This window comes from Octopus bimaculoides, chromosome 3 (assembly GCF_046866305.1).
Source record: "Octopus bimaculoides isolate indiv1 chromosome 3, ASM4686630v1, whole genome shotgun sequence".
Lineage (NCBI taxonomy): Eukaryota > Metazoa > Mollusca > Cephalopoda > Octopoda > Octopodidae > Octopus > Octopus bimaculoides.
Genome location: NC_142930.1, coordinates 5,294,780 through 5,318,865, shown reverse-complemented (window position 1 = coordinate 5,318,865; position 24,086 = coordinate 5,294,780).

The following is a 24,086-nucleotide window of genomic DNA, read 5'->3' as shown; positions in this document are numbered from 1 at the left end:
AAATTTTCCTAAATTTCATCGATGTATTATTACATTATTTCTATTGCTTGCTGCCGGATATCACGTTATCAACTTGCAAGGAAAATGGCCTAAATGATGTGAGAGAGAGAGGGAGATAGAGAGATAGATAAGGAGGGAGGGAGGGAGGGAGAAAGAGCGAATAAGGTAGGACGATGAAGGACATTGAGAATTAAGAAGGAACCGAGAGTGTAATTGAGAGTGATAAGTGCGGAGTGTGAGGCCGTGAGATATAAGCGATGCAGAGAGAGAGAGAGAGAGAGAGAGAGAGAGAGAGAGAGAGAGAGAGAGAGAGAGAGAGAGAGAGAGGGAGAGAGAGAGAGAGAGAGGGAGAGATGAGGATCACAGAAAGAAAGGGGGGAAAAGAGAACTAATAAAATAGAGAAAAATGTAAAGAGGGGCAGTGATAGAGGAACGCAGGAAGGAAGGTAGATAGACGAAAAGAAAGAAAGAATAGGGATTAGAGAGACAAAATGAGAGAGAGAGAGAGAGTGAGTGAGTGAGAGAGAGAGCAAGAACGTGAGAGAGAGAGAGAGTGAGCAAGAAAGTGAGAGAGAGAGAGAGTGAGCAAGAAAGAGAGAGAGAGAGAGAGCAAGAAAGAGAGAGAGAGAGCAAGAAAGAGAGAGAGAGAGAGAGAGAGAGAGCAAGAAAGAGAGAGAGAGAGAGAGAGAGAGAGAGAGAGAGAAGAGAGAGAGAGAGAGAGAGAGAGCGAGGTATATGGAAATACGATAATGAAGTGAGTGAAAAGATAAAAGAAAAATAGATGAGAAATAGATCTTGAAAATGGTTGATGAAAATAGAATGCCAAAAAGGAACAATGTTTAGATTTAAGAGTGAAAGTATTATCGAAGAATACGTTGTGATATCTGATATCAGTATATTGTGATAAACAATATAGGAAAGATGTATGAACAACTTGAGTCAGCCAAAATGGCGGCATTTGGTGGATATCAGAAGCAGAGACACGCAAGGAAAAAATGCATTTTGTCTATCATTGAGTTGATTAGCATAAAAACAAACAGCAATTTATCAGCAAATAAAATGAAATAGAATCGCAGTTCAATAAAAATCGGGAAATAATGAAACAGACGCCTCTCCCCCAATAACAAGGATTAGGAGGGAGGGAAAGAGAGAGAGAGAGAGAGAGGAGAGAGAGAGAAAGAGTAAGAGGAATTTACATTGATGAATAGTTTTATATTGAACTACGAACTAAATATCGTTATTAATTACAATTGTTTAAAAAGTGATCCATTTATATTTATCCGTTATATTTAGAAGCACTCTAGTCACTTATCCTCCTCCACCTTCGTCTTTATATATATATATACATACATACACACACACATACATACGCACACATATAAGTATGTATATATGTATATATGTATATATATATATATATATATATATATATATATATATATATATATTATATATATATATATATATATATATATATATATATATATATATATATATATGTATATATATACATATATATAGATACTTACATACATACATACATGCATATATATATATATATATATATATATATATATATATATATATATATATATAAACACAAACACATACACATATTTACGCATGCACAGGATTTAAATATTTTTACTGTTGCTGGGTGGACTACTTTTTGTTGATTCCACCAATTAACGTTACAATACACACACACACACACACACACACACACACACACACACACATACACACACACACACACACACACACACATACACACACACACACACACACACACACACACACGCGCACACACACAGAGGAATGTATGTATGTATATGTATGTACGTATGTATGTAGTTGTTTTCATAGTGTTTCTTATTTGCGCATCACTTAAAGCTAATCCGGAGGAGACACTGAAAAGTTGTCTCCGGATCACGTTTTGCACAGACGAAAAAAAAAGTGACAATATATGTAAAAAGGAAGATTTGGAATTTTTCCAGATTTTTGCTAATTACATATTTGGGCAGTGTAGATTACATCAAAATACATTGCGTGAAGCCTTGGTATGCGAAGCAGAAGTCTTTGAGTGGTGCTGAAGACAACTTAAGTCAGCTTAAGCACGGAGATAAATCATTGCGAAATGTGAACATCCGGGGGAGTAGATTTCATGCAGACTCGTTGTCTCCGTTCCTTTTCATGATTGCCATGGTCCTTTGACTAATACGCTGAAAAGATATAGACCTGATTATGCGTTTGCTAAGAACAAGAGAAAACTAAATCATCTCCTGTGTATAGATGACCTTAAACCGTACTCTAGGAATGGAAGCTGTTGTGATTCTCTTTTTCAGACAATAAGGATAACTAGGGAAGGATATTGGTTGGTAGTTTCGGGTGAAGAAGTGTGTGGGGCTGATTATGAAGAGAAGTAGAATGATTAAATTGGATGGCATAAGGATATATCACAGGTTGGTATGAGAATGGGGGACACAAGTGTCGAAAGGGGCTGCAGCATGATAAAGTACTGGAAAAAGAAATGAATAGCAGAAAACTTCCAAAGATTTCCACAGAAGCGTTATAGACGTGCTTTGAGCAAAAATTGAATGGAAGTTATATCAGAACAATCAATAAATGGGCCATGCCAGGGTGGAGATACTCTGCTAATTTTTTTTTTAAAGAAGGCCAAAATAGAATTACTCGAATCGGTTAGAAGAACCAGGAAATACCCAATAAGATAACACCCTGACGGGCCCTAATTACAGGTTTGTGAAACGTGGAAGATAACATCAATGCTGCAATTTTGGGTTTAGAAAACACTTGTGCATATGGAGGAAAGATTCGGGAACAAACCATTTGAGCGAATTTGATAACGACGAAGACTGATAGACCTCTGTCTGTCTATCTATCTATCTGTCTATCTATCTATCTGTCTATCTATCTATCTGTCTATCTATCTATCTAGTATTTGTCCCATCTTCGTTGAGCCCTGTGTGGCTAATAAAAGAAATGTATCTATCTATCTATCTATCTATCTATCTATCTATCTATCTATCTATCTATCTATCTATCTATCTATCCATCTATCTGTCTATCTATCCGTCTGTCTGTCTGTCTGTCTGTCTGTCTGTCTGCCTGTCTGCCTGTCAGCCTGTCTGCCTGCCTGCCTGCCTGCCTGTCTGCCTGTCTATATATCTGTCCACCCGTCTGTCTGTCTGCCTGCCTGTCTGTCTAATTATCGTCACACATATTTGTATCTATTTAATTATGTATGAATATGCGTTTGTGAATATACGTAGAGATATATGGATGCATACATAAATGCATACATATATGTATGCAGGTATATATATATATATATATTCAGACTGGAACGAACACGACACAATGAAATAGAGAAATTTGAAAAGACAACACGAAACCGGTTATTTCTCAAAATACAATGTTTATATACCAAAAAGATTTTATAACATTTTTCTAACATTTTTCTTACATTTTTCTGACATAATTTAAATATATACTTTAACCATGTAACACAAGCCTTCTGTAGTTTTTTCACTCTTATTATCTTTTATATATATATATACATACATGCATACATACATATGTGTATGTGTACGAAGCTTGGTTCCGTAAGTGTTTTGTATATCGTCGTATTTAGTTGTATTTAGTTGTATGTATGTATGTGTATATATGTGTATACCGGTGTGTATATGTACAACATTCTAAACACACCAAATTTAAACATGATATCCCCATGCAATTCCACCTCCAACATACTTAAGTAGCAACAACTACTTACCTAAAGACATAACAACAATGTATTTATTTTCCAATCATAACCTACACACAGAAATAAAGCCAGTTAATCTCAAATTCATAAAATCAAACAAAAACATTTTCTTCTAAATAATCGTTTCCACGTTCACAAGGTTCCCCACAGGAGGAATCGCCCCAAGACTTTCTTGTGGTATTATTTTATAAGATTTTTCTTAAGAGACATATTTCTAAAGAAAATTCCTGTCTTTGTACTTTATGGTTTTCATAATTATTTTCAATATGTTTTATATTGTTATTTGCCGTCCTTACAAGTGGAACCAATAATTGGTGTCAATGGTCTTCAGTGTGTCTCTATTAGATCCAACTGAATGATGTGCACGGAAGAAAGCTTTAAATGTCGTTTACCAGTCGTCTGGCATCTCTCTCTCTCTCTCTCTCTCTCTCTCTCTCACTCCATCCTTCCAACCATCGTTACGTCGAATCATCCATCCTTCAATTGATCCATTCATCCATACAACGATCCATCGAACTATCGATCATTCAATCGATCCAACTATCTCTCCAGTGATCGATCGATCGATCCCTCGATCCCTCCATCGATCCATTCGTCTATCCAATGATCCATCGATCTATCGATCAATCGATTCATCATTCTATCGATCGATCTATCAGTCCATTCATCTGTCCAACCATCCCTCCTTCCATCGATTCATCGACCGACCGATCGATCGATCAATCCATCGATTGATCCATCCATCGATCGAACCATCCGTCTTTTCATCGACCGGTTGATTCATCGATCGATCGAGCCATCGAGCCATCTCGTAATACTTTTGAACAATTATCCTGATGGCGATGATGTTTTGCTCAGTGGATCCCAGAATAAAATAAATATGTAGAAAATACCAACCGGAAAAAAAAACCCCATTTAGTTTAACTCACGGCTCAACTTAATTAATATTTATACCAACCATGAGAAAAAAAGTAATGACACATTAGTTTCTAAATTTACATGGGATTTAAAAATAAAGATACTTATCATAACTTATAATGGCAGACACGTCCCTTTGCTAAATCTATCAATAGAATATTCCAGTTTTATACAAGTGAAAATCTTGAAATCCTGTTTCCTAAATCACCATTTCTTAATGGATACTCTAAATGTAAAGCTTCTTGTCTGCATAGAGTATTCAAAACCTTTCAATATTTTAAACCTTTGATATCAACTAATAGGGATAAACTCACAATTTCTCGTACTACAGCCAAAATTTCTTTAACCGTTACCAATTCAGTTTAGCTAATCACTCTCATTTCTCGTATTACCTAAATGGTTGTGGTTATCCCTCTGATTCTCTCCTTCTCCTCATTCTCTCTCTCTCCACGCGCACACACACACACACACACACGCGCGCACGCATACACACACACACACACACACACACACACACACACACACACACACACACACACATGTATGATGTTAAACTGATTATATTTTATTTATGGACTCACTTTGTAGCTCAAGAATATAACTAAATTAAACCTAAAATTTTTGAAGACATACATCCTACCTTTCATATCCCAAATTTAATCTAATCTTCACATAACCAATTGCTTCTCTATATTATCCCTCATCTCTAGAGAACACACGTTTATATTTCACATCACTTACCATTCTTATAGACCTCTATCTTCTCATGCCTAATCACGTTAAAAGCATCAACTTTGAATTCTGATCTACCATTTAAAACATAGCCGTACACTCTCTTCTAACATTAAAGCAAATCTTTGATAAAGCAATACCATCTTACTACAATTTGATGACATTAATAGCACTTCTATTACATCTGTATATTCTCACCTCAAAACATCAATTCTGATCTACAACATAATGTCCTTCCGGCTTCTCTGCACCAAATTGATTTAGTATACATACAGTCATACGATTGTTCTTTCCAACCAAATTAATACTACCTTATAGCATGTTTCTATAAGGTTATAGGATTGGATTAATTTGGATGGAATCATTTACTTTATCAATTACTACTATGCACGCCAGAAAGCCAATTCCTTTGGACAGAGATTCAGCATGCGTAAAAGACACAAATAATCTATTTAATGTTATAATGGACCGCTTTGATGGAGCGGACATTCATGTTCTAATTTGATTGTGTATCCTAGATAGCCTTAAATATAAGTGTAATACTTTAAACAAAGGCTTGTACAGAGATGACGGCTTAATTATTTCTAATAACATGCACAGATACAATCTTGATAAAATACAGAAAAAAACCCTAATTCGTGCAATTAATGAACTGATGATTGAATATCACCGAAACCACTAACATAACGATAGTTAAATTCCTTAATGTTACCGAACAGCTCAACACGTGTAAACACAACGAAAGGCCTATTTGCATCAACAAAACCTACCTCATCATTTTAAGAACCACGTCAGTAATGTAGAATGTTCTTGAACATCTCAAACATAGAAACATTTGATAGAAGTAAAGACCGCTTCATTGATGCATTGGAGAAAGTGAATTTGGAACAAAAATTAAGTTTACCTCTAAAGCTAGTCCACTCCAAGCTAATGGAACAAACATGCCTCACAAAAGCCGCAGTACTAGTATCAACACTTGAAATACTGGAATGGATTATGGAGAAACTTCGTGTCATAAAACCCAACAAAATTCCGATCTTAACTGGAGGCTTTCACATTCAGTTGATATCAGAATAGTTACCCTGATAGACTCTGTATCAGAAACAACGGAAATGGAGGCTCAAGATTAGTCCACGCAGCTTTCAAGTGTCGTGTAGCGTCACTCAGGTGTCATCTGTTAAACAAGAACAAGCACAACAACAAGAACAACAACTACAACAACAATTAGTTCAATAAAGCTAAGTGGAGGGAGTAATATGTTGCTTCCTTCGAGAAGCACCCATTTCATGATGGTGGTCTGCGAAATCCCTAAAGTCGTTGAATGAAAACACAAGAGTGATGCAAGTAAGAAAAAAAGTTTAGCTTTTCTTTGACTCATGACAGTTACATGGCATTCAACTTTGAGGGGTGGTTTTGCAATCCAAGAACATCTTAGACTAAAAGAGAGAGAAGTTTTTAACTCTTTGAAACTGCAAGTATGTCTTAGTGGTTGCGATTTCAGTTGACTCTATCTCTGGGTTATGCCAAAGTGGGCACCCACTTGGTTTTGTGTTTACGACTAAAAAAGACGGTGTTTCTACCTATTAGAAACACAAAACGGTACTGCTGCCCACTTTGGCATCTTCCAGGGCAACAGTCAAAGGAAATCGTACCCCAGAAAATGCATACTCACGGCTTCAAAGGGTGAAACTCCAAGAATCTTCCTCATAATGTTATCAATATATTATCATCATACAAGGTGGCAGAATCGTTAGCACATCGGGAAAAATGCTTAGCGGCATTTCGTTCGTCTTTACGTTCTGAGTTCAAATTCTGCCGAGGTCGACTTTGCCTTTCATCCTTTTGGGGATCGATAAAATAAGTATCAGTTGAATACTGGGATCGATGCAATTGTCTTACCCAGTTCCCTGCAATTTCTGGCCTTGTGCCAAAATCTGAAACCAATATATCTTTCTATGCAGTATGATAACGTTGCTAAACAATATCCACTTTCATCAATAGAAAGGACTGCCTCACGGCAGATATAAAATACATCCCCGGGGGTGAGTATATTCATTTACTACAATATTAGTAATACAGGGAAACATCCTCACGACATACTCACATCTTCACGACATCCTAACATCCTCACGACATCTATAAGTTAGCATTCGAATAATCTTTCGTTCGATCTTCTAAGGGGTGATAGAGACAGAAAACAGGGCAGTTTGGCCACAAATATCTCAATGAATAATCATATTCTAATGATAGAATTTTGTTTCTTAGAAATAACTGCCTTCTGTATTCAAAAGAACCAAAGTATTAAAAAAAACAAGCAAACAAAAGCCAGATATACATAAATCTTTTACGAAGAAGCCAGTTTAATTTAGATTGTCATAAGTAGATAGTAGCAGTTTATAAGTGGATCACTCACCTATATCTATTCCTCTGTGTGTATGTGTATGCTTAAGATGTATAAACATACGCAGATGTGAAATGATACACGCAGTCTTATACAAGGATGCGAGATATAAATATATAGTTGCTTGCACACAGTAATGCATATATCCATCCATCCATCCATCCATCCATCCATATATATACATACTTCCATCGACCCCAGGACTTATTCTTTGGAAGCCTAGTACTTATTCTATCGGTCTCTTTTGCCGGTTGTCAAGCGATGTTGGGTGGACAAACACAGACACACAAACATATACACACACACACATACATATATATATATGTGGTTGGTAAGTAAGCTACTTACCACACGGCCATATATGTATATATATATATATATATATATATATATATATATGAGGTCTTCTCAATCAGTTATTTTCTTTCTGTTTAACTTTTACTTTTATGACTAGTGTGAAAATAAGTATTTCGCACATCGTCCTTATTATTATTATTATTATTATTATTATTATTATTATTATTATTATTATTATCATTATTATCATTAATGTCGTTGTTGTTGTTGTTGTTGTTATGTACGAATGTAGGAATATGGTTTTACAAAAGGTCGTCTTTCGGAATCAGCGAAATAAATTGTTAGTCTAACTTTCAGACAATGAAAGTTAAAATAATAAGGACTGACAAAAAAAGAGAAAAGAAGAAAGAAAATTTGCACCAAAATTGGACAAGAAAGGAACTGTTTAGGTAGGAGGCAGCATTGCCGATGCACCACTCGACAGACTAATGACTTGAGAATGGATGAGGAGAACGAAGTACTTCACCAGTTTCTATTGTCACACTGGCTCAGAAACCTACACACACACACACACACACACACACACACACACACACACACACACACACACACACACACACACACACACAGAAAAGAGAATAGACATTTAATCAACTAGCACACACATATAGGAATACAAACAATACTTTATTAGTGACTTCACAGAGAGGGTGAGCCGTAGTTTATTAATATTATTATTATTTACTATTATTATTATTATTATTATTATTATTATTATTATTATTATTATTATTATTATTATTATTATTGTCATTCTTCTTCTTCTTCTTCTTCTTCTTCTTCTTCTTCTTCTTCTTCTTCTTCTTCTTCTTCTTCTTCTTCTTATTCTTCTTCTTCTTCTTCTTCTTCTTCTTCTTCTTCTTCTTCTTCTTCTTCTTCTTCTTCCTATCATTATGGTATGTATTAGTATTATCTTGTCATTGTTGTCTGCTGGAGTCTGTTTTAATGTAGCTTCATTAAAAACAGACATTAATTCAGAGAACATTCAGACAAAAACCTTAGAAATGAAAGGAAAGAAAGGAAGAAGGCGAAACAACGGTAAAGATTCTTCTGTCAAATGGTTTAAGCCGAAATTGCATTGTGGGAAATTTTGTAAGAGATACAATTGATTGGGTTGTTTAAACACACTATAATATATGTATACATGTGTGCGTGTGTGTGTGTGTATATATAATGGAGATATCATCATATGAACAAATATATATATATATATATATATATATATATATATATATATATATATATATATATATATATATATATATGGCGCAGGCGTGTCTGTGTGGTAAGAAGCTTGCTTCCCAACCACATGGTTCCAGAATCAGACCCACCGGGTGGCACCTTGGGCAAGTATCTTCTAGTATAGCCTTGGGCCGGCCAAAGCACTCTGAGTAAATTTCGTAGACGGAAACTGGAAAAAGCCCGTCGTATATATGTATATGTGTGCATGTATGTTTATATGTAATTGCATATATAAAGTATGTATATATATATGTGTAAGAATATGTATCTATCTATCTATCTATCTATCTATCTATCTATCTATCTATCTATCTGTCTGTCTGTCTATCTTCTTCAACTGTCCGTTGTAGGTCGATGTTCACTGTTGCTCGGCAATCGTCTCTGGCTGGCTCACATGTAGGCTACAAGATCTGACCTTGATTTGCAGCAGCAATGACATATGTGGCAGTTGAAACCACTTGTCGCAACTGAGAAGTGATGACTCTGCACAAAGAAACACAAGACAAAGTCATCACTGCGTATTTCAAGCGCCTCAAACTTCTCTTGAAATCAAAACTCAACTCAAGGAGCCTTGTGACTGCCATCAACATATGGGCGGTTGCTGTAGTCCGCTATAGTGCACCCATCCTGAGATGGACACAAGCGGAGATTGACCAACTCGATCGCACTACCCGAAAGGCAATGACCATGCATGGTGCCCTCCACCCTAAGGCAAATGTACACAGGCTCTACATGAAGAGAGGTAAAGGTGGACGCGGGCTGATTAGCGTACGGGAGTGCATCAACAATGAAAGAAGAAACATGGCAGAATATTTGGTAAACAGCAAACAAGACCTGCTACAGTATGCAGCTAGTGCAGAAGGAGTCAACAAAAATAAACTTGAGAATGCTCATGAATTCCGATCAAGAACATCCAACGAGAGAGAAGGAACCCTGCCCCGTATGGAATTACATGGTCAGTTTCACCGTGAAGCCAACAAATTAAAAGACCAGGGAGCATCATGGAGGTGGCTCCAGAAGGGTGACCTAAAAATGAAGAGTGAAAGCCTAATCATTGCTGTCCAGGACCAGGTATTGAATACTAACTTAGTCAAAAAGAATATATACCACACAAGTGGAACGGACTTCTGCAGAATGTGTGGGAAGAGGTTCGAAAGCGTGATTCACATTGTTTGTGCTTGTGAAAGTCTGGCGCAGAAAGAGTACAAGCGCGGACACGACAAGGTAGCCCCAAACTTCCACTGGCTACTATGAGGTTACAGGCGCTTGGTACTAACATACACCGGAAAAGGTAATGGACAAAATGGGGGAGGTAAAACACCAACCTCGGTTGTCCAGCGATGATGGGGGCAGACACAGACACACAGACACACAGACACACAGACACACGCATCTACCTAATTCACTCCTTTAGGTTGGCTCGGCGTTGTTGTTGGCTACATTTACTCAAGATTCCAGCTAGTTGGATTGAACCTGAAACCATGTGGTTGGGAAGGAACCCTCTTAACCACACACGAACGCCTATTCACTGCGCCGATTCATAGCGTATTTTCAATATCTTTTGTCTCACATTGATTTAGTGTGAATGGAGGGCTGTGCTCATAGCCTGCACCGGCGCACTACGTTCGGTTCTTAGACATCTTTAATTCTGATGGGCAAAGTTTTAGAATAGAAAAGACTGGGCGTAGAGATTAGAGTGGGGCTCGATGGGGGATGGATATAGGTAACGGGAGGTGATGAAACGAGTGAATGGAGTTTGTAGACGTGGAGGTGGCGTAAGAACAATCAGCCTCTTATGTTCTACGATAATACTCCGCCATTCACTTTGCTCTGGTCGATAAAGAATTGGTGTTGATTCAACTAAATACAGTTCTTTTCGAAAATTTATAGATTTTTACACAGGTTAGAAAAAAAATGTTACACTAAGATAAGAAGATAAGAAGAAAATGAATTTGAGAGAAAGAAAATTACGTATTTTATAATTATGTGTGTGTGTGTGTGTATGTATTATATATATAAATTAATCAGAGAACATGCTAAGTTTGTCTACCTGCTGGAAATAATAGTCAAAACTCTTATTTAAATCGTCAATGTCCTTTGATTAACTTTAATCCTTCAGCTATTTAATGCATTTTTTGGTGGTGGTGGTGGTGGTGGGGGGACTGCAATCGCCTATATTATTGATACTGTTATTATCATTTTTAAATTGTTACACTAGATAATAACAGAGTCAATGGTTTCTTTGCAAATTACATTTTCGTGAATTATATTTTCTCGTTAATTATTTGCTCCGTATTGAAATATGAAATACCAAACTTCTTACCGCACAGCCACGCTGTGTAGTAGTGTGCCTTTGTGCTTGACAACCGGTGTTGGTGTGTTTACGTCCCTCTAACTCAGCGGTTCGACAAAAGGGCTTGATAGAATAAGTACCTGGCTTAAAAGGAAAAAATAAGTAGAGAGATCGATTCTTTCCAATAAAATGCTCCAAGGTGATGCTCCAGCATGGTCGCAGTCAAATGACTGAAACAAGTAAAAGATAAAGGACAATGTACATATATTACACACACACACACACACACACACACACACCTATATATATATAGGTGGCTGTGTGGTAAGTAGCTTGCTTCTCAACCACATGGTTCCGGGATCAGTCCCACTGCGTATCACCCTGGGCAAGTGTCTTCTACTATAGCCTCGGACCGACCAAAGCCTTGTGAATGGATTTGGTAGACGGAAACTGAAAGAAGCCTGTCATATATATATATATATATATATATATATATATATATATATGTATGTATGTATGTATGTATGTATGTGTATATGTTTGTGTGTCTGTGTTTGCCCTCCCACCATCGCTTGATAATCGATGTTGGTGTGTTTACGTCTCCGCAACTTAGCGGTTCGGCAAAAGAAACCGATAGAATAAGTACTAGGCTTACAAAGAATAAGTCCTAGTGTCGATTTGTTCGAAGAAAAGGCAGTGCCCCAGCTTGGCCGCAGTCAAATGACTGAAACAAGTAAAGAATAAAAACATCTATATACAGGGTGTCCACAAAGTCTGGGTACATGGGGATTAACACATACTTTAAGAAATTATTATTTCTTATATTTAATTTTTTATGTTATTTTATTTACTCCATGTCCCCAGACCTTGTGGACACCCAGTAGATATGTATGTATATGTGTGTATGTATTACATTTGATTATTTGTGTTCTGCTAGTGCCACCCGACCCCATCAGCGACAGGCTGATGTCTCTAGTGAAACAATGTCCAACTACTGTAGACTCTTATGACTCATCAGTGACTGGAGGTGGAAGCTTATGATAGAATGTGTGACTCATAAGAGATTAAGGTGGAGTTAATTAAGCCTTTTTATGCCAGTGAAATAGGGTTAACTTGGGTCTTTGAGAAAGCTTCTTCCAGGAAAACTGGCAACTTAGAATTGGTTGATAGAAGAATCACGTGGGGAAATATTTAATTTGCGTAAACCACTTTGGGCAGATTTTTGTAAAAAAACAGAAAAATGAATAAAAACGGACAAAATTTGAAAGAACAACAATAAACGAACTGCAAATATTTGATTTGGTTTTGTCTTGTTAGAAAATAGATTTATTTAAACTTACAGTTGATTCATGAATTCGTATAACCTTGTTTGATGTACAGCCATTGTTGTTATTTATATTGTATTGGGTTGGTGCATAATTATTGCGGCTTTTTTTCAACAAACTTTTTTCAACAAAAACAATAACAACATATAACAAAGGCATCTTTAAATGATTATTCCGGAGCATATTCACCATCTACTTCAATTACTACTTCCCATTTGCTTGACAGACGGTCAGACTGTCATTTAAAGATGTTTTTGTTAAATATTGTTATTGTTTTTGTTGAATAAAATTTGTTGAAAAGGAGCCGCAGTTATTATGCACCAACCCAATAGTTCAACAACAACAACAACAACAACAACAACAACAACAACAACAACAACAACAACAGCAACAACAACAACAACTGTGCAAAGCATATGATCAAAGACGCTCCATCTATGACCATTGCATGATTAAGGCGTTTGGTATTTTGATATCCAGTTGCCATCCTAGAATCCATTGTGTTGCCGCAGCTCTTCTATTTGTGCCAAACCAAAACTGCTATACCTCTACCGATTCCTACGACCAATAGAAGTGGAGCGGGGTGGGGTTAAAGCCGTTCAAAGCCTTTAAAACGTTAAAGAAACATTCAGAAGAAACTGGAAATAAATGTTGTAATATTTTTAAAATGTAATTAAAAATAGAAGAAGAAATGAAATGAAAAATAAAGAAAGCTTCTAATAATGCAGAAAATCTTATATTTCGAGTGCAAAGGCCCATCTTCAGAAGAACACAATCGAAGAAACGTGTGTTTGCTTGGACATTTCTTTGAAAATGTTATGCATTGTCAGAAGCTTTTCTTATTTCTCATTTCATTTGTTATTCCACTTCTGCACTACAATGCTTCAAGCAAACTACAACGTTCTTTTTTTCATTACACATGAGCCAGAACAAGTTTGCAACAGTCAAAGAAATGCCCAAGCAAACACAAATTTCTTTTATTGTATTCTTCTGAAGATGGGCCTTTGCACTCGAAATATAAAGATTTTCTGCATTATTAGAAGCTTTCTTTATTTTTCATTTTATTTCTTATTCCACTCCTGCACTACAATGCTTCAAGCGAACTACAACGCTCTTCTGTGACTAAAAGTATTTCATGAAGTATTAGTAGTTGAAGTATGGCCAGACGGAAACTATACTGAAGCCCATCGGGTGGGTTGTAACTGTAATTCAAAGGATACAACTTTGTCACATTGATTCCGTTTGAGAATTACATTAACGTGTCTGTGGAATATTCAGCCACTTGTACGTTAATTCAGGGGCAGATAATTCAATTGGTCACTCAGCTGAATCCTCATTGGTGAACGACCAATGAGGATTCATCATCACTGGATCTACATTAGAAATATACATTCAATCTCTGTATGTTAGGACTCATCTTTCTTTAAGCTAAAACCACAGGAAAAATTCTGCTCAGTGCAGGAAACCGTTATGAAGTGTTGCCACAAGCCACAAAGATCAGGGTAGTTCCATTTGTGGGTTCTTTACAATTAAAAGGGACCACTGATGGGCTAAATGGGATACTGCGTGGTACCATTGACAAGGAGACAAATTCCTTACTCCGTTGGTTTTCATCAATTATAGCTCTCCAGTTAAAAGTCTTCCAATGTGTTAATCCTTTTGTAGCTGGCCGAGACTAGTGTTTTGATCAGCTTTGAATAGGTTCTGGAAAGCCATCGGGAAATGTACAGGAAATAATTTAGAATCTTTTCAGAATTCTAAATACCAGGGAATTATCATAAGATAGTATCTCATGCCGAATTATAGAAATCTAATTTCCAAACGAAATAGGAAGAAAAAGAATTCTGGTGAAGTAAATAAATTCTATACAATGTTAGATAGAAGAGATGAATATAAATTGAAAGAAAATAAAAGTAAACAAAATTGCTATCTGTTGCTATGTAGGAAGAAATGGTAAACCAATTAGAGAACAAACGTCTTTGACACGAGTTCATGTAGAACGATATGTGATTGCATTTTAATTTATTAAACTAATACAAATGATATTCCAGTGAATTCGTCTATAAATCTAATCTGCTGCTAGGCTTATCACGACATCATGAAAACTGAAACCGTCGTTGGTCTTTAAATATATTTCTTACAACATTTTCTCCATAACTCATTTCGTTCCAACTGTGTTTTATTGTGCTTAACTCACAAACAATTATTGAATTTTTATTATTTTGCAATTCATTCTGAAATTATGGTGGTGTAGTAGTCAGTCAATAAAAGCGGTATATATATGTTTTTTGATTTAAATTTCCATTTTACAAATCGATAATAAGACATTTTATTTCAAACAATAAAGAAATCATGTTGTAAGTTATAATACAATTGAAATTGGACGGTTTACCTGTTATAATACAATTGAAATTGGACGGTTTACCGGTTTTCCTGAAAAACTAACCGCTCCCCTCGTTATCGGAGCGCGGTTGTTTTTACTGAACGCCTAGGTTTTCTGTTGAAAAGATGAAGTCCAGACGATATGCTCAATGGAGGACTGCAACAAAAAGGTTGTAGTTGTGATGGCTGCCTTGATATCAGAACGTTTTTCTTAAGCTATTGTAAATTATTGTTATAGCTTTGATAACAACCGGTAGATTCTAGTTACAGCGTATCACACTCATTTGGCTTTTCTGGACGGATCTACAACGTAGATCTCTCGGGTCGAATATGGACGATTATACCTAATCGCAATCATAATATGTACAGAAGTAAATGGATAAAGGGATCAATATGTATCATAACAACATTATTAATAACAAAAACAGGGAAAAATTTGAGTCGTTAGCGAAGTTTGTGAGCAGAAATGTGTGGGAAAATTGAGCTAGGGATTAGACTAAACATTATGAGCGGCTGCATGTCTTATAGCCCTGTTCTAGCCTCTTATAATCTCGATGTAATCTATATTTTATGGCTACAACGTGGGTCTGTAATCCATTTCAGTGATTCCTTTACTTGTTTCAGTCATTTGACTGCGGCCATGCTGGAGCATCGCATTTAGTCGAGCATATCGAACCCAGGACTTATTCTTTGTAAGCCTAGTACTTTTCCTATCGTTCTCTTTTGCCGAACCGCTAAGTTACGGGGACGTAAACAAACCAGTATTGATTGTCAAGCGATGTTGGGAGGGTACAAACACACACACACACACACGACGGGCTTCTTTCAGTTTCCGTCTACCAAATCCATTCACAAGGCTTTGGTCAGCCCGAGACTATAGTAGAAGGTGCCTCGCAGTGGGACTGAACCCGGAATCATGTGGCTGGTAAGCAAGCTACTTACCACACAGCCACTCCTGCGCCTGTTGAAAGTTTATTTCACTTCACAGCTAATAATCTTCAGAAAATTATGAATGTCACAATTTTCCAAATATTGGATCTTTGTATCACGAAAAAAGGAAAATAAAATTGAGATTCGTAATTAACAGATTCGATTGTGTGCTAGATTAGTATTAGAACTCTTGGAGTTTCATATACTTACCAATCCTGAGATGTGTCCGAGACCAAACTCCAGTATTTACTACCAATTAAACAAGAAACCCCAACGACGCGTTGTGTCCTTGAGCAAGGCACTTTATTTCACGTTGCTCCAGTTCACTCAGCTGGCAATAATGGGTAGTACCTGTGTTTCAAAGGGCCAGCCTTGTCACACTTTGTGTGACATTCTGTGTCACATTCTGTGTCACGCTGAATCTTCCCCAAGAACTACGTTAAGGGTACGCGTGTCTGTGGATTGCTCAGCCACTTGCACATTAATTTCGTGAGCAGGCTGCTCCGTTGATCGGATCAGCTGGGACCCTCGTCATCGTAACCGACGGAGTGCCCCTACAAACAGGAAACAATGACTAGGCAATCGCTGAAATATCCCAGGAGTTCTGCATAAATTCATTGCTTACTTGCTTATTGCTAAATTGCTAACAAAGTCATGGCCAAAGTCGTTCCAGTCGTGACCATTTCTTGATTTCATACTAATGTATCAAGGCACTTCATCTGATATGTTCTTCGTTTCTAATTCATATGATGTGATGAGGTAAATTTGGTCGCTATTTCTAGCAAGTCGAACCATCACTTAGTAGCTCCCTGCTAAAGGTAAATATTTCGCGATTAATTCTCATCCAATTTTCCCTTTTATTCAAGAACACTTATTATATAAGTTCCTTATATAATTCTCCATGATATATACGGAATATCTGTCTTCTTAAAATTATATTTTTGTTTTCTTTGAAATTCTCAACGTGTAATTATCATTTCTTACCGTTTTTTTCTTCAAATATTTTTAACACTTCTATTTCAAACTTCTCTCCATTCTACCAAACCGTTTTCTTTTTCTAAATACAATATTACAAAAAAAAAGTAAAAAAATAAAGCAACAGATAAAATATAGTAAAAATGCTTTTAGATCCATCTTTTAAACAACACAAACAACAACATAATTATAATTGTAAACACACAATTTTCATAAAATTTTTCTTTGTAAGAAAATTAATAAACAAACGAATAAATAAATAATAAAAAAATGGGAGTTTATATAAATCTTGTATTTCTTGTATTTCCATTCACTGCACCATTAACTCCAGCGAGATCTTTATTCGTCGACTGTTTCACAACTTCCACTAATCACAGTTGACCGACATGTTAATCGTTCTCCACTACACACACACACATACACACACACACACACATACACACACACACACACACACACACAAACACACACACACACACACACACACACACACACACACACACACACACACACACACACAAATATATATATATGTATTTATAATAAATGCATACATAATTACATACAGACGCACACAGACGTACATATATATATATATATATATACACGCGCACACACACACACGCATGCGCTATCGTCGTGTTCGTCGTCGTTGTCGTCGTCATCATCGTCACCATCACCACCATCATCAGCAGTAGCACATATTCTTTTCTTCCTCACTCTCCTCCTCTCCGCACCTCCCCTTCATCCACCCATTTCTTCTTCTTCTTCTTCTTCTTCTTCTTCTTCTTCTTCTTCTTCTTCTTCTTCTTCTTCTTCACCCTATTCTTCCCCCTCCCCTCCTCCTTGTCCTCTTCCCCGTCATCACCGTTGGCAGCACATATTCCTCCTCCGCCTCCTTCCTCTCCACCCTGCTCCCCCTCCAATGATTTCTTTCGCTTGAACGGAGAAGGAATCATAATTATTAAAACTGCACAATTGTTATTTTCCGCCATTCTTTACGACAAACGGGTTTCACAGCAGCAACAAAACTCTCACACACGCACGCACGCACGCACGCACGCACACACACACATACACACACACACGCGTTGCTTGCATTGAGGACCAGAAAATAACAGCAGCATCAATAACAGGAATGGCTTATACCACCACCACCACCACCACCACCACCACCACCACCACTACTACTACTACTACTACTACTACTACTACTACTACTACCACTGCTGCTGCTGCTGCTGCTGCTGCTGTTGCTGCTGTTGCTACTACTACCACTACTATCACTGCTCCTGTTGCTACTACTACTACTACTACCACTACTACCACTGCTGCTGCTGCTAACACTACTACTACTACTACTACTACTACTACTACTACTACTACTACTACTACTGACCGTGTTGATGATATAGGTGATGGTGATGATGATGTCGACGACGACGACGACGATACTAAGAGAGTAGGATAGGTTTCGGTCAGAACTGGGCCATGACTAACCGTCTCCGTCGTTTCGTTTTGTTACATACTTTAGGCGCCATCGTCCGTTCGAGACACAATGAAGTGATAACGTCTCTGTAGAATAACGAGTGTGTGTGTGTGCGTGCGTGTGTGTGCGCATTGTTTAGTGAGAGAAAGAAGCGTTACACTCCTGACCTACGGAACTGGTGTGTGTGTGTGTGTGTAGGGGCATAGGAGGAAGGAAGAAACCGGAATCCCGGGTTGGATGCTTGCAAGAGAGTGGTCTTTTCTAAAAAGGACCAGGTGAATGATGGAGAGTGGGTGTGTTAAATTAGGTGGATGGATTAAGTTGACCACCCGAGAACAAGAACAATCCATTTGGTTGATTTCTGTTTAGATTACGTCGACATGACATCCTTGATTAATCTGTGAACAGCGAGATTTGAAACAATGGCGCCCATATTTATTCTTAATACGGTCCTGGCATATTCGAACGCATATATGCTAATCGTTGTTGTTTGAGTCACAAGAGGACAACTCCGTTTTACGACGCCAACGAGTTCATAATACACTTGACTCATTGGTGCAAAGGATTCTGGTATAGCTGTGTTTCGACATGTTGTATATCGTCCTCCAGAAAATATTTATGTTCAAGGAAACTGGCTTTTCGAATTTCTATCAGTCAAGAGAAGAGATTTTTTTAGAATGGTTAATGACATTTGACTGGTTAATAACGCAGTATTCTGTTTTCTAACAAGGTATCCATGTTAAGTTGGATATAAAGACTACATTCTGGTATTAATAGTGATTCCATCGCAAAAAAAAATTAATTTTTAATACGCCTACTGGCTATTTGCGACATCAAAAAAGATACCGGCATGCAGTGAGTAGTACTTTCTACCGAGGAGGTCCAACAGGCCAAAATCACAATAATGGAATTCCGACGACCACGACAGACGGTCTGCTAAGATCTGTGTGTGTAGAATCTCTCAAGGCTAATAACGCATTATTCGGTTTTCTAGCAAGACACCCACGTTAAGCCAGACATAAAGATTACCTTTCAGTATTGATACTGCTTCGCCGCTAATAATTTGTCTGTGATTAACTTTTCACAGTGATAACATATGATAGTTTGTCAAAGGTTGTATTACAAAAAATAAACTTTCTGTTAATCTTTAAACAGTTGCCTATTTTTACCTCCGCCTTAGCGAAGGCAGAGGTATTGTTTTCAGTCGTGTTTGTTTGTTTGTTTGCTCGTGGACAAGATATCTCAAGAACCACTGAATGGATTCGGATGACGCTTTCAGTGATGTTTGGCTTCGTGACTAGCACGAACTGATTAGATTTTTGGATCGATCCAGTACCGGAAAAGGATTCTGGATTATTTTTCCTGTTTTTTTTTTACTTAATTTTTGAGAGTGGTCGGGTTCATTTTTAGTATTCTCGTTTGTGAGAGCAGTTGAGCTTATTTCAGATATTCTCATTTTAAAAATCATCTCCGGCTAATCGTTGAGAGGACGTTGGTGTTGCCTTGGCGGAGGTTTGCGCTCTCTGAATTCTCTAGTTTAGTTCTGGTTCAGCCCTGTTACTAAAAATACTCCCATTTTAAATCGCAACCAAACAAAACACATCCAACAATCATGTCTATAAAATTCTACAACTCAATCCACAAGTGTGTGTTTTTGTGTCTTGTGTCTGTCCCCCTTCACCGCTTGACAAACGGTGTTTATGTCCCCGTAACTTAGCGGTTCGGCAAAGAGGTTCGATAGAATAAGTGCCAGGCTTAAAAAAAAGTACTCGGTTCGATTCATTCGACTAAAATTCTTCAAGGAGGTGCCCCAGCATGGCCGCTGTCTAATAACTGAAACATGAAAAGTAACAAATAGTATTTTCTATTGCTACTACAATGTTTGCCCCAATATTGGTTCATCTTGGTAAGCACCATCAGCTGTACGGACCCTTTGTCTCTTCGGCGTCTCACTTCCGGTCTTACAATGGTTTCTAAACACTCTTTTCATTCCTCATGTGTTTCTGTCAAAAAAAAAAAAAAAGCACCCGTCCATATCTATTGCTTGTTTCAGTCATTTGACTGCGGCCATGCTGGGGTACCACCTTGAAGAATTTTAATCGAATGAATCGACCCCAAGTACTTATTTTTTTTTTAAAGCCTGGTCCTTAGTCTATTGGTTCTTTTGTCGAACCGCTAAGTTATGGGGACGTAAACACACCAACATCAGTTATCAAGCGGTGGTAGGGGACAAACACACACATACACACACGCATGCGCGCGCACACACACGCATGCGCGCGCACACACACGCACATACATAGGTTTCTTTCAGTTTCCTTCTACCAAATCCACTCACAAGGCTTTGGTCAACCCGAGGCTATAGTAGAAAGCACTTGCCCAAGGTGTTACACAGTCGGGGAGAACCCGGAACCATGTGGTTGGGAAACAAGCTTCTTTATTTCATAAATTTTGCCATAAAGGCATTACATAGAGGGGGCAAACAAAGACAAACAAACATAAAGAAGCTGCGTGCTGGACACGGACATTAATGAATGAAATGAATACAAACAGATGAGTAAAAAATGGGAGAGGCACCGGCGCCCGCCGACCGACAACCCCTCGAAAACCTTGTTCAATAAAAATCATCAACAAAATCAATTTAAATCAAGTTCTAAAGTCCTCCACATCCGGGGGGGAAACAAGCTTCTTACTACACGGCCACACCTCTGCCTATACTAAACATTTCAACGTAATTTTTACTTTCTTGCTCTGAAAATCCCTTGAATTCCTTCCTTTTCTCTACAAATTCCAACCTGAAGCAGTTGAATGGTCCATACGAGTCAAGAAGACGCCACTACAACTCAAAGAACAGTTTTATAATACTTCGATTAAATAATGAAAAAAAACCAAAAAAACAAAAAACAAAATTGCGAATAGTCTCCCACTTCCAATATTTTCCTTCGATCTCTTCTTTCAATTATCAATGAGCTTACATTAAATCAAAATTAGGTGTTAACCTGGACGAGTTGTTGATAAATGATATTATTTAAGACAGATTATTGTCTGTCCAGACGATTTGTCTTTGTTTGGAACATAAAGAGAGGAAAACAAAAGTTTTGATATTTCCAAAGTTTGTGAGAAACTAAATAAAATCAAGAAACAAAGAAAAGCGAAAAAATCATTTATAAATTATGAGAAGAAAGATTAATAAGGACCGATCAGATTATAAGTCGCTACTTGTAAAAATTGATATCAGTAGCTTTTCTTGTCATGGCTGCAATTTGACGTAAAATTTCATTTTCAAGTAGATATTCTTATCAGTAAATTTTCCTAATGTTTTATTATTTCAAACACATTTATCATTTAGTTGCATTGAAATTTTGAAGTTGTAATTTTAGAAAAAGAAGTCGACAAAAATCAAAAAAATTTGTTGCCAACAAAACACAAACTTGCTGATTACATCGTTTCATGTTGAGGCGTGATTATATCTGGGAAATATAGGAAATCTTGGAAGAGCTTCCAGGGAAGTCGACGTTGAAGTGTAGATTTACATAAACATACATACATGCATGCATACATACACACACAGACACACACACACACACACACACACACACACACACACACACACACATACTTATATGCATGCATATTTATATATCTATGTACATACATACATAGATATATACATACATACGTACATATATATATATATATGTATATATATATATATATATATATATATATATATATATATATATATATATATATATATATACACGTACATATGTGTGTGCTTTTTGATTGTTAACAATTTATCTAACTCGAATTCCACGCCCCACTCATTACACGAATATGCTAAGTATTTCTGCGCATGCCATACCAGGTTTAGCGCTGTTTACTATCAACAGTTCAATTTGAATTTTCTGATTAGAATTAATTTGATACGAAATACTAAGTAAATTTACTTTTTATAGACGTTATGTATTGTGGTAAAACTTTCGTATTCTTGCACGCGCGAGTAACGCGACCACATGGTGAGAAATTCGCATACACACACATACATACCCACATATACATGCACTTATACACATTTGCTTTGTTTCAGTAAACCTTCTGTCCTGAGAATTTTCTAATTAAGTTGTGTCTCCTTGAGATCCATTCAGTTCTCATATTTTCAATCAGAAGCTTCCTGTTCCTGTCAAACTGTGTATCGTCACTTGAAGACGCTCTCTCCAGTTGAAGACGCTCTCTCTCCCAGATACACTTAAGTTTCCTCCCGTATCTCAGTTTGTTACCATCGCCATTAACAATCCATTTGCCGCCATATCTAACAGCACACTCCTTAAACACGATATCATGCTTCACATGTTAAAACTTCCATACCTCTCCTCTCAGGCTTCTACTGCCACAATGATTTCAGAGATCTCGAAAACAAGCCTTAATGGGGTCATCACAACCTAGTGCCTTTCAATTTTAAAGTCACAATTGCTACACATAAGAAGGAAACATTCTTAAACACCACCCATGAACAAGAGACAAATTGTAGCTAATGAAAGCGCTACAGATTATAGAACCCAATCTCTGATGATCTCGTATCGTAACACATCACATTTATACAACATTGATTTTTCTCTAAATCCAGCTGCTGGCGTAAAAAGGACTGATATTGGATGACCACCTCCTAATATGGAAAGGTGATGTTCTTACATAGAAGTTCAATATATAGATCTTGGACCTTGATCTTAATACTCAGAGTACAGCTTCTCAAGATGTTATACAATTTTGAGAATGCAGATTTTGCCAGCGCTATTCGTTTTTTAATCTCCTTCACGCATTTTGCGTCTTCTGTGATCAAAGTTCCAAGGTAGTTGAAGGATGTGATTTGATTGTTCACTTTCTGCATGCACTTCGGGCTTTTCTTCTTTGTCACCACCGTACACTCTGTCTTCTTGCAATTTATGACAAGATCCTTCCTCTCATTTTCTCTGACCATTACATCCAGAAGTCTCTGAAGACCCCTTTCTGATTCTGTTGTTAATGTTTGGAAGTGAGAAGGTGCTTGAGAAGTGAAATGTGGCTCTTAAGGAGAATATTGAGGATGATATGGACAAAGTGTCTAATGAAGAAGTGATGCCCCCGGGCTGTGGTACATAGGAAACTGCTTCGTGCGATAAGGGCCAAGCAACTGAGAATTTTTGGTCATGTGATGAGGAGAGAGGACTTGAAGAACTTAGTGATGGCTGGACAGATTGAATGGAAAAGAAGCAGAGGAA